This window comes from Lithobates pipiens, unplaced genomic scaffold, assembly GCF_037356315.1.
Source record: "Lithobates pipiens isolate NorthernLeopardFrog02 unplaced genomic scaffold, aLitPip1_a1.2 Scaffold_13, whole genome shotgun sequence".
Taxonomy (NCBI): Eukaryota; Metazoa; Chordata; class Amphibia; order Anura; family Ranidae; genus Lithobates; species Lithobates pipiens.
In genome coordinates, this window is record NW_027507718.1 from 294,516,656 (window position 1) to 294,529,279 (window position 12,624).

Consider the following 12,624-nt stretch of genomic DNA (forward strand, 5'->3'; position numbering starts at 1 on the left):
CAATATTTGCCTCCCATTAATTTCTGTCATGAATCTGCAGTAATTTTTCAACTCTGACTATTTGCTTACCTCTCAGGTCTGTGTCTCAGCTTTAGAGAGCATGCCCCACACCTGGGCATTAAAGTATGAACTCTCAGCATGGCTCCACCCCAGCTTCTCAATAGGAAACACTATTTAACCCCATGCATTGCAAGCTAGCCTTGCCGGACAAAGTTGTGATTAGGCTTCTGGTGTGGTGTTCCTGCTGTATGTTTATCTCCGACTTCCGTGTACCGACATTGATGTGTCCTTCTGACTATTCCTGTCTGCTAGTGACCCCGAACCGTTGCGTGCCTTCCCGACAAACCCTGTCTCCTAGTTGCCCCAACCTTGGCTTGTTCTCCTGACTAAGTATACACCAACAATATTGCGCAAAAGAAAATGGAAAAATAACAAGAAGTGTGTATGGTTAGCAGCCAGCACGCTAAAACTAGGGATTTTTTAGCTGAGAAATCGGTGAAAAATGTAGTGCAAGCGCTCAACCTGTATACACTTCTTATAGTGCTACAAAGTGATATAAATTCAAATGTATATATAAAATAACCCAAAAGCAAAAGTGAATACAATATTATACAGGTACAAAATATAAACATATATATAGTGACTTATACATGTGTATATATAACCAAAAATGGTGATTATTAGGATATTGTATCCCAAAAGGGAAACAGTGACTGTGGATATCTGTAAACACAAATCACAGTGACGAAGTCTATAAATAGATATATAGTCCAAAGCAATCGTGCAAAGTGCCAATATCAGCCAGGGTTCTGTAATGTTGTGACCGAAGAGAACAATATTTCACCATGTGACGATCCCACCACCGTATAGAGTGCAGGCTTACCGGATCTATATGACCCTAACAGGCATACGCCTCAGGGGTCAATCACAGCTTGCGATCCCAAAAAGGTCTCAAGAATTGGATGTATCAGTCATATCATATACGATCCCACCAGATCCCAGCAGATGGCTAGATGTGGTCAATATTCCTCATGTGCATGTACAAATCCAACAACGACTCATAGGTAGGCATAAAGGATGAGAAGACGGAGCCAACATAGCATAATAACGTTTTTTTTAAAAACTTTAATAAAAAATTTTTTTTTTCTCTAAAACTCACATTTCAAGAAGAACAATCAAGCGTGTCAGAGAGATGAAAATGGCAGTAGCGGAGTCCTCCCTTGTTCTCCTGACTATCCTGTTTAACTCTGAACTGCTGCTCCTGCTCTGCCGACCAAAGCCAGTCCATGAGCATGAGCTGAGACACCCCAGAGGCCTGGAGTCAACTGCAGCCAAATCCATCCTCACCATCAGAGGTCCACAACCTTAGTGGTGTGCTCCTAACCCCAGCGGTGTGCATCTGTCACCTGGCATCAGGTGACCTTAGAACTTCTATGGGATTAACATTAATGTTCACAATTTGCTAATTGTTGAGGAGTTAACCAAACCTCCTTTGAATCGATCCAAGACAGATTCTACCACCAATATCTTGGATCAAGATCCAAGTCCAGTTTCTGAAACAACATAGACATTCAAGGTCAAACTAAGGCCTTGTTTAGTACACAGGTAGCATTTGATATATGATGGAACGAAGGCAAATGGGACCAGGCATCAGTAGCTAATGATTAGGGATGAGCCGAACACCCCGCGTTTCGGTTCGCACCAGAACTTTCGAACGGACCCCAAATTTGTACGAACTTTAGAACCCCATTGAAGTCTATGGGACTTGAACGTTCGAAATTAAAAGTGCTAATTTTAATGGCTAATATGCAAGATACTGTCCTAAAAAGGGTTTGGGGACCTGGCTCCTGCCCCAGGGGACATGGGTCAATGCCTAAAATGTTTTTAAAAATGTCCGTTTTGGCGGGAGCACTGATTTTAATGATGATTAAAGTGAAAAAAAAGTGAAATATTCCTTTAAATATGGTGCCTGGGGGGTGTCTGTAGTATGCCTGTGAAGTGCCACGTGTTTCCCGTGTTTAGAACAGTCCCTGCACAAAATGACATTAAACGGAAATAACGTCCTTTAAAACTGCTTGCGGTTTTAATGTTATATCTGGTTCCTGCAATATGGTTGAAAATCATTGAGAAAAATGGCATGAGTAGCCCTTCCTGCCCATTACCAGCCCCTTTGGGTCTTGTACGCATATTAAGGGGAACCCAGTACCCATATTAAAAAAAGGAAATGCGTGTGGCCCCCAGGCCCTATATACTCAGAACAGCAGTATACAGGCGGTGCAAACAAGACAGGGACTGTGTAGGTTTGTTGTGTTAAGTTGAATCTGTTTGTAATTTTCAACTGGTACATTTTTAAAGTGTAGCTCCAGTCAAAAAAACTATTTTTAAACTTTTTGGAAAACATAGGGAAGGGTTATCACCCCTGTATAATTAGTTTTGCCGTACATCTTTTTTCATCTCACTTGCTGTTGTCTCCTTCCGTTTGCAAGTAGGAGATGTTTGTAAGTTGGATGTTTGAAAGTAGGGGCCTGCCCTATATGCTCTGCAGAAATGGCGGAACAAGGTGTTGGTTTTGCCACAACATTGTAAGCCCTCAAAGTGACTCTTGGTGGGCGCTGGAGCGCCCTGCTGTGAACGATTATATCAAGAATTGTAATTACATGCCATTGTTGAACAGTGGTAGAAAAATTGACCTTTGGTGGTTGTTGTGCTGGTGCCATAACACTATAAGTCCTCACAGTTACTCTGGATGGGCACAGGAACCGGCCCTCCTGTGAAATATTATATCAAGAATTGTAATTACATGTCCCTGTTAAACAGGGGCAGAAAAATTGGGCCTTAGGCACTGGTGCTGGTGCCACGACACTGCAACCTCTCCCATATACTCTAGTTTTATTGCAGGAATTAGCCCTGCTGCAAAGCATTGCATCAAAAATTGTAATTAAACGCCCCTGTTAAACAGGGGCAGAAAAATTTGGCCTTAGGCACTGGTGCTGGTGCCACCACACTGCAACCTCTCCCATATACTCTAGTTTTATTGCAGGAATTAGCCCTGCTGCAAAGCATTGCATCAAAAATTGTACTTAAACGCCCCTGTTAAACAGGGGCAGAAAAATTGGGCCTTAGGCACTGGTGCTGGTGCCACCACACTGCAACCTCTCCCATATACTCTATTTTTATTGCAGGAATTAGCCCTGCTGCAAAGCATTGCATCAAAAATTGTAATTAAACGCCCCTGTTAAACAGGGGCAGAAAAAATTGGGCTGATGGCATCACCCAGAACCAGAAATGTTCTTCCAACATATCAGCGGAGGAGGAAGAGGATAGACAATCAACATAACAGGACAGTCACTCAGCATCAGCATAGGCAGTCTTGAAGGGATGTGATATTTCCCAAAAAATTATTCGGTTACATCAGCTTCAGGTGCTTGGTAGCTGTGGGTGATCCAAGACTGATTCATCTTGATGAAGGTCAGTCGATCAACCGATTCGGTGGACAGGCACACCCTGTGATCGGTAACAAAGCCACCAGCAGCACTGAAGGTGCGTTCCGAAAGAACGCTGGATGCAGGACAGGCCAGTAGCTCAATTGCATACTGTGCAAGCTCTGGCCAGTGATCCATCCTCAAGACCCAGTAAGCCAGAGGATTTTCGGTGGGAAAGGTGTCCAAGTCTGACCTTGCCCCTAGGTATTCCTGCACCATGTAAATTTGCTGGTTGCTGGAACCGATCATACCTTGGGGCTGCGGACAAAAAAATTGTCTGAAAGCATCAGTCAGACGGCCACCTTCTCCACCGCTCGTTCTGACCGATGCCTCAGCAACACGTTGTCCAGGACCAGGAGTTTGTAACCTCCCAGTCTCTGGGAACGCGTTGCACAGACCTTTCTGCAAGGCCTCCCGGAGATGTCTCATCCTCTGCTCCCTCTGCGATGGCAAGATAAGGTCGGCAACCTTACCCTTGTACCGTGGATCAAGGAGAGTGGCCAGTCAGTAATGGTCCCTCTCCTTGATCCGAAGAATACGAGGATCCTTCCGCAGGCTTTGCAGGATCAGGGAGGCCATGCAGCGTAGGTTAGCTGAGGCATTTGGTCCGGAGTCCTCTGGGTCACTAAGGACAACATGATCTGCAGCTACCTCCTCCCAGCCACGTACAAGTCCACGTGTTTCTTGGGACTGTAAATCATCCCTACAAGACTGCTGATGCTGAGTGCCAGCCTCCACCTCCATGCTGACACAATCATCCTCCTCCTCCTCTTCCTCCTCCTCATCCTCTTCCTGTGTGATGGGTGACACAGCAGGAACACTGTCTGGATAAAGGGGGCCTTGAGAGGCAAGGAAGTCCTCCTCTTCCTGCCTCTGTTCTGCCTCAAGTGCCCTGTCCATTATTCCACGCAGCGTATGCTCCAAGAGGTGGACAAGAGGTACAGTGTCACTGATGCATGCACTGTCACTGCTCACCATCCTTGTGGCCTCCTCAAACGGTGACAGGACAGTGCATGCATCCCTGATCATGCCCCACTGGCGTGGTGAGAAAAAACCGAGCTCCCCTGACCCTGTCCTGGTGCCGTAGTCGCACAGGTACTCATTGATGGCCCTCTGCTGCGTGTGCTGCCGCTGCAGTATGGCCAACGTTGAGTTCCACCTGGTGGGCATGTCACATATAAGGCGGTTCTTTTGGAGCTCAGCCAGCCGTGCACAGGCATTAAATGATCGGCGGAAATGCACACAGACTTTCCTGGCCTGCTTCAGGACATCCTGTAAGCCGGGGTACCTGCCCAAGAACCGCTGCACCACCAGGTTAAGGACGTGAGCTACACAGGGCACATGGGTCAGTTGTCCCTGTCGGAGGGCGGAGAGGAGGTTGGTGCCATTGTCGCAAACCACCATTCCTGGCTTAAGCTGGCGTGGCGTCAACCACCTCTCGGCCTGCCCCTGCAGACCTGACAAAACATCCGCCACAGTATGGCTCCTGTCCCCCAAACAAACCAGCGCAAGCACGGCATGGCATCGTTTTGCCTGCGTACTTGCGTAGCCCCTGGAATGCCTACGGAGCACCGCTGGTTCTGAGGACAGAGCACTGGAAGAGGCCATGGAGGAAGAAGAAGAGGAGGGGGTGGAGGAGAGAGGTGTGTCACAACCAATAGTAGCATTTTGGAGGCGTGGTGGCGGAACAACCTCCAACACTACTGCACCTTGTCCTGCATCCTTCCCAGCTGCCAGAAGAGTGACCCAATGGGCCGTGAAAGACAGGTAACGTCCCTATCCATGCCTGCTGGACCATGAGTCAGCGGTAATATGCACCTTATGCCGATGTTCGAGTCGAACGTATGTTCGACTCGAACAAGAAGCTCATCCCTACTAATGATATCAGCTAAAAATGGCAAAGTAAAGAAAAGTACTCAGTAATTAGCCAATAATTGTGCATATATTAGTATATGAGATTAGTAAGCAAGAGATACATTGACACAATATTAAGTACAATAATACAACACACTCATAGGGAGTGCATGAACACATCTTTATTAAAACATTTCAGCATGTAGCTACAGAGATCAGCAATAAAACAGCTACCATGGAGGTTGTCACAGAGGCAGGGAACTATTCAATCTTTCAGGTGGCTCTGGAAGGTGAACCACTACTAGATACAGAGGAGCTTCTGGATTCAGATTCTGATGACAGGAGGGGGACGCAATAACAGGAGCCTAAATTCTATGTAGCCAAATAATTATTATCAAGCACAGTTTGAAAAGTGAACTAAATTAGGCAGATTGTGAATTAGTTACATGTGTCAGCTATAAAAATAGGTAATTTATAACTTTGATATGTGGCTATTTGTCTTCATGTATTGCTATAAACACACAAGCTACGTAGTTTTATTATTAAAACTTTTAGGATTTACAATATATTGCTCCAACAGTATGTGCAGTGCTTTCAGGGCCGCCATCATGGGGGGGCAGCCAATATAAATGTAGAAGGCCTGGTTGCACTGCAAAGCCAGGAGAAGGAAGGAGCGGATGAAGGGAAGCCGTGTTGTGCACTACAGAAATGATCTTGGCAGCTTCTGCTACTCTGTGTCATTGAGTTTACAAATCTAGCTCATTGCCGCCACATCTGGCTACTATATGCATGTGCACCCCTCGTGTGTGCTGCTTGTACTGTGATTGGCTGCAGCTCCTCTGTGTCTCAGCAACATGTGTCAGCTTTGTGGAAACAAGAGCTTTGACTAAGTATTAGGACCTCATTTACAAACAGGGCTGTGAAGGAAAGGGAAGGGGGCTGTTTGTATACATAGAGGGGGCACGGTGGTGTGTGTGTTTGCAGATGTGTGTATGTGGGGGGGCTGACATATAAACAGGTGTGAGGGGGGCTGAGTGCATACAGGTCTGGGGGGGCTGATTGCATTCAGGTGTGGGGGGGCTGTGTGCATACAGGTGTGGGGGGCTGATTGCATACATGTGTGGGGGGCTGATTGCATACATGTGTGGGGGGGCTGAGTGCACACAGGTGTGGGTTGGGCTGAGTGCATATAGGTGTGGGGGGGCTGATTGCATTCAGGTGTGGGGGGGGCTGAGTGCATACAGGTGTGGGGGGCTGATTGCATACAGGTGTGGGGGTCTGATTGCATACAGGTGTGGGGGGGCTGAGTGCATACAGGTGTGGGGGGGCTGAGTGCATACAGGTGTGGGGGGGGGGGGGGCTGAGTGCATACAGGTGTCGGTGGTCAGGCCAGGGGGCTCCAGAGCTAAAGTTGTGTAAAGGGCCCAAAAAGGTCTGATGGCTGCCCTGAGTGCTTTACAAATTAAAAGAAGACCATGCAGTTACAATTCAAGAGAGTTAATATTTAGAGATGTCTTTTTGCAGCTGTAACCTCATGTACTTAGCTGTATTATCCTCTGTACAGGCAAGCACAGAGCACTGATGAGGAAAAGCTGTTCAATTCAACCTGCACTTTGGTGTATCACCTGTATGTGGGTTAATGGTAGGAGAGAGAAAGTGGATTGGTGGATATCCTCAGACTATCCGTACATGGCTAGATCAAACAGGTTGGATGGAGGATTCTGCACTGCTGGCTACTTTATTTATCCAGCCCGAGCACAAGTGGTTGTCTGAATAGCCAGAAGAGACTGCATCTGTACCTTCCTCACCCATTTGGTGAACTATGAACTTTGCAATCATATTAGAAAACATTTTTACAAAATGTATGCCTTTCTCCTGCTTTAAATAATTCCATACTTTCTCTACTATGTCCTTTTCCAAAATAATTTCTGTATGGATAGGTCATACTTCATTATCACCAGCTAATCATTTTTAGCGTTGCATCAAGAAAATCTGCTCTCTGTTAAGTGATAAATAACCTTAGAACATTTCTAACTAAAAATGAAACTCCTTTAACATGTAATATCACAAATTTGACCTGCTAGATCTGTCTAGACTTCGGAAAAAAAGCAGTGACTTAATTTATGAAAAAGATAGAAAAAAAAAAAATAAAAAAAAAAAAAAATATATATATATATATATATATATATATATATATATACATACACATATATATATATATATATATATATATATATATATATATATATATATATATATATATATATATATATATATATATATATATATATGTATATATATATATATATATATATATATATATATATATATATATATATATATATATATATTCACACACACACACACACACAGCAATGTTTAACAAGATGGAAAGTAAATTAGCTGGAAGCTATTTGGTGTGACCATTCTTTGCCTTAAATACATCAATTCTTCTAGGTACACTTGCACATAGTTTTTGAATCAACTCTGCAGGTAGGTTGTTCCAAACATCGTGAAGAACTAACCGCAGATCTTCTGTGGCTGTAGGCTGCCTCAAATCTTTTTGTCTCTTCATGAGGTTCCCCCCCAAGAGGACACCAGACCCTTAGGTCTGGTATGGATCTAAAGGGGAACCCCCAAACCAAAAAATAAACCTAAATAGCGTGGGGCCCCCCTACAACATCCATACCAGACCCTTACCCTTTAACAAGGCAGCCTCCAGATTCTGACCCCCACCCTATGTGAATGAGTATGGGGTACTTTGTACCCCTACCCATTCACCTGAAAAAAAAGTGCCAAAAATAAAACACAGCACACAGGGTGTTAAAGTAATTTATTAATCTCCCTGGCAGTATGATTCGTTCTGGTTTTAGGTGCTGAAAGCAGTACAATTATTTTGCATGGAAATTTGGCGTTTTATATTGTAGTCCTGTAATTCTTAGGAATAACTCTCTTAAATCTGTTCAAACCAGAGTCTAGCAGACATCCCAGTTATGATAAAGTTTATAATATAATAAATAATAATAAAAATTATTCAATAATGTAATCAAATCCAAAAACACTGAAATTTGCTCATTTGCAGATTTGTCGCTGTCATTAGATTTAGTGTTTGATGACAAATTTCCCCACAAATCGCTATTGCTCAATTCTGCAATTTATTATCACTGTTTTCTAGGTGGTCTAAAATCACTTTTGACATAAAGGGACACTTTTTGGTTGCTATGGGCAATCTCCAAATTCCAGGCAGAAAAAACAGTATTTATAATATAAAAGTGCATGCAGGGCACTGCACAGACCACTAGGGACAAAGGGTGTGTGTAATTTTCTTTTATACAGTACTGTAATCTGTAGGATTACAGTACTGTGTGTGTTTTTTGTGTGTTTTTACTTTTTTGAATTTGGCGCCGATCTCCACTCCCGTGCGCCGTAACATCGCAGGGAACGGAGCTCGGCAGCATTTGGGCACTGTGTGAATCGAGCGGAGGACATCTTGCTCACACAGCGTGGGGACATCGCTGGATCCAGGGGACAAGGTTAGTAACTTCTCCCTGTATCCAGCGATGCGATCCCGAGTCTAGCTTAGGGTTACTGCTTATGGTACTGAAATCCCAGCACGAGCCAGACTCGGGATCACCGCCAGGGATGTTAAGGCAGCTCTGGCATCTCTTCTGACTTCTTCTCCCCTCTCTGGGGCTTCTCTGCTGATGTCTTCTACCCCTCCCTGGTTCTTCTCCCCTCTCCGGGTCTTCTCTGCTCTCTCTCTCTGGTTCTTCTCCCTCTGTCTGCTGTCTGCCTCAGCTGGTAATGTACCCCAAACTAATTCACATAGGTGTGGGGATTCCCCTCAAGATTCATACCAGACCGAAGGGTCTGGTATCGTCTTGGGAGAACCTTATGCAATTTTTTATTTTTTTTCGCTGGGTTCCTCCCTTAAGATTCTCAGCACACAAATCGCACCACAAGTTGGATCCTCTTGATCCGACTTCTGGTGTGACCTCTATTCAAATCAATAGGCTCCCATAGGGAACCATTGATTTTGAATAGAGACAGAGAAACGCAGCTGAAAGCCAGCGTGGAGTAACGTCCATTGAATTCAATGCAAAACGCGGATAAAATCAAATTTTTAACGCTGCTTTTTTCCTGTTGTCTGTACTGGCTTTACAGTCCAGTTTTTAAAACGTCCGTGGGCATATAGCCTAAATTTTACTGCATTTTTTCACACCTGCCTAAGACTTTTTCACAGAACTATATATATTATTGTGCAGCAAAAGTTGCCTTTTTCTATAACCACTTGACTTTACCCCCCTCATGACCAGGCCATTTTTTGCAGTATGGCACTGCGTTAATTTAACTGACAATTGTGCTGTCATGCGACGCTGTAACCAAATAAAATGTATTTCCTTTTTTCCCACAAATAGAGCTTTCTTTTGGTGGTATTTGATTGGGATCTACCTCTACCGGTGAGGCCAAATATCGGCAGCCGATATTCACTTTTTTTTAAGTATAGGGCACAAACATATCCGATATTACCGATATTGCTTTAAGAGGTTTAACAAGGATGATACCTGCAGCTGCAGGCATCACCCTGGTACTGTTCTTTAGAGCGGACGGTCAGCTTTATTGTAATAACAATCAATGTAGCTCAGCAACTATTATTGCAAGCAGCTGGCGGGAAAGTCCCCCCCACTCCCGCCGCTCATCAGGCCGTCTGCCGGCTGGCCGAAGACCCAAACAAAGCCGATGCTTTGTTTGGGTCTTGGATCTAGTAACCTGGGCATCACTTCCCAGATTACTGGCATCTTATATATTTTTTCAAATGTACACAATATCAGCACACAATATCGGCCTGAGAGGTGGCCGAAATATTGGTATTGTACCGGCACCAAAAAACAATATAAATTGATCCCTAGTATTTGATCACCTCTGAGTTTTGTATTTTTGCACTATAAACAAAAAAATAATAAAAAAATAAAGTTTTTGAAAAAAATATATATTTTTTAAAATTTCTGCTGAAAAGCATAGCTAATAAAAAAATAAAATAAAACAAAATCAGCTTTCTTCATCAATTAAATTATGGCCAATATGTATTCTGTTATATATTTGTGGTAAAAAAAAAATCCCAATAAAATGTATATTTTTGAGTTTACGCAAAAATTAAAGCATCTACAAACTATGGGATATTTTTAATTATTTCTTTTTTTACTAGTAAATCAACATGCACGCTGCCTACCCAGAAGAGCTGGATCACATATACTGTACATATACATACATACACATGTGTGTGTGTGTGTGTGTGTGTGTGTGTGTGTATACACACACACACACACACACACACACACACGATCCGGTGCAATGCTGGTGTATGTACATAAGTCTTTAACCAATAACCGATGATAACTCTAATTTTATACATCTGTGGGTTTGTTTAAATGTCTTTGGATTATGTAGTTACATACATATTACAAAGGCAGGAGGGAATTCAGTAAAGAAAGAAATACTTTTTTGGTGCTATGACCCTTTAAAACGGCCTGAGTCTTACTCAAAAAGCTCTACTACACACTTTGATCAGCAGATTCAGTTAGTTCTTAATGCACCAAATTAAAAAACAGTTACCTCTAGTAGTTAGTCTTTAATGAAACTACATGTAAAGACCTACTCCAAATTGACATTCAGAGGCAGGAAGAGTGCCTACCCCTGTCTTGAGTGTAGCAGAGGGGCATGTTATCCCCTGCTACTCCCTCCCTGCCTCTGGTTGTTAAAGAGGAGCTCCAAGCTCCCCCAAAAAAATGATAAGTCAGCAGCTACAAATACTTTAGGAAACTTGGAAAAGGCAACCGCACACCACAACAGGATACCAATAAAACGTATTTATTGTAATACAGACAGATGCAGTCAGAGGAATGAACGGAAGGTTACATGTTTCACACATCTTGTGCTTAGTCATAACCATGGCTATGATGACTATGGGGTTGATTTACTAAAGGAAAATTCACTCTGCACTACAAGTGCACTTAGAAGTGCAGTTTCTGTAAATCTGAGGGGAAGATCTGAAATGAGGAGGAGCTCTGCTGATTTTATCATCCAATCATGTACAAGCAAAAATGCTGTTTTTTATTTTCCTTGCATGTCCCCCTCAGATCCACAGCAACTGCACTTCCAAGTGCACTTGCAGAGCACTAGTAGTTCAAAGTGGATTTGTCTTTAGTAAATAAACCCCCCCATGTGTTGCGGTGGCAAGCTGGGCCAGCACCTGTGTCGCGTTACCTGCTGTGGGATCTCCTCGGCATACCTGGAGCTGTGATTTCTTCTCTGCCTTCCTACAAATACTGTAGCTGCTGACTCTTAATATAAGGACACTTACCTGTCCAAGGATCCAGTGATTTCCTCACCCTAGCCGATACTTCATTCAGCTTCGGTTATAGGTGCCAGCATCTTAAGCAAGGGAAACCAGCAGTAAAGCCTTGCAGCTTCAAAGCTACTGCGCAAGCAACATTGTGCCCTGTGATGTGTCTCAGAAGGCTATAGGGGAAGAAGGGGGCCGAACCACCAACTCAGACTTCCACGGCACATCTGACTGGAAGTGGGAGTAGGTACCTGGTTTTGGTAGGGTTAAGTTCCACTTTAAATTTGCCAACAGCCTCCTTCCAGTGATGCTGCAGTCAACAGACCCTGACGAAGAAGCTGAGACACTAGTTCCCTATCAGCTCCGCTGTCACAGCAGTCAGTGTACAGATTCTTTAGCTAACGGCAGGGTGCTTGATGTTACTTTGATGCTATTATATTTATCCAGTTAACAACTTCTGAAATAGTAGAAGGTAAATTATGTATGATGCTATTTTAGATGTTCTTTCCGGTATGAAATACAAGGACAAAGCTAAACATAATTACATAATAATTATCTTCCCCCTGTGTTCCTTTAGCTGCTGAAATCATCAAATAGCTATTTGTTAAAAAAAAAAAAAAAATAAAATAAAAATGAAACCTCTTCTTCCTGGAGCTTAGCACCAATGACCATCATTTTCTACGACTATTATAATGATTTTAATTTGATGACTCATTTTCATTATGTACTGATTATCTTTTACTGAATATAATCTAATGATATTTTGCCTGTTTCATGCCAGTCAAGTATATCTGCAAATGCTCCTCACATTATTACTGCATAGGGCTTAAAAAAATACTAAAGCATGATAAGCACAATGAAACTAAATGAAGGCTTTAGCTGATAATTCAGCAAAATGATGGGGGAAAAGTGGGAATAATTAGCAGTTATCCAGATTTTTACTTT